Source organism: Nannospalax galili, unplaced genomic scaffold, assembly GCF_000622305.1.
Source record: "Nannospalax galili isolate Female #2095 unplaced genomic scaffold, S.galili_v1.0 scaffold1518, whole genome shotgun sequence".
Classification (NCBI taxonomy): Eukaryota; Metazoa; Chordata; class Mammalia; order Rodentia; family Spalacidae; genus Nannospalax; species Nannospalax galili.
In genome coordinates this window covers 63,334-64,089 of record NW_008340935.1, presented here as the reverse complement: position 1 = coordinate 64,089, position 756 = coordinate 63,334, and positions in this window count along the sequence as shown.

The following is a 756-nucleotide window of genomic DNA, read 5'->3' as shown; positions in this document are numbered from 1 at the left end:
GTAACACTAAAATTTATTATGGTCTTGAATGAACATATAAATATACTTATACTTTTTAATGATTATTTTCACTCATCTCATTATTTAGCTTTACAGAAAAATTTTATTAATATCATTCAACAATACCTACAAAAATATTTAAAATTGTCATTTAATAAAATATTAGTAATTCACTAGACTTTCATGTAATCATCTTATTAATCAAAATATACTTCATTTCAAATATTCAGGATTGGCTGTTTTGAATTACCAGAGGACTGACGCCCAGCACTGCTACTTTACACTAAAATTCATTCTTAGTGTACTCAATAAATAAAGCAAATCAACTTTTCGATGTCATTCATGAATTTTGCATGTGGCATTATTCCTTCACAGTGCAACTAATATTAATAATGCCTTGATAATGCACTATGGATTCAGCAGTTCTCATGCAGCAACTATTGAAACAAATTATCACATAATCCTTAGAAAGCAAGAGAGATTGAATTTATTTCCGGATTAAAGTAACAAATAGTGTGCTGTCTTCAGAAAGCCACAGTACTGGGAACACAAGTACATTTCCTGTAGATATGATTCTATCTACACATGTATAAATATGTATTTTTTTGTATTCATATTTTTGTGTCAATATAAAAGTTTATAATCATATCTTACATAATATCTTTTTTTCCATCAATATTCTGACTTGCAATAAAATGTCTTCTCTTTTTTGTTCTTTTTTTTGTTTTTTTGAGACAAGGTTGCCTTATAAGCCCA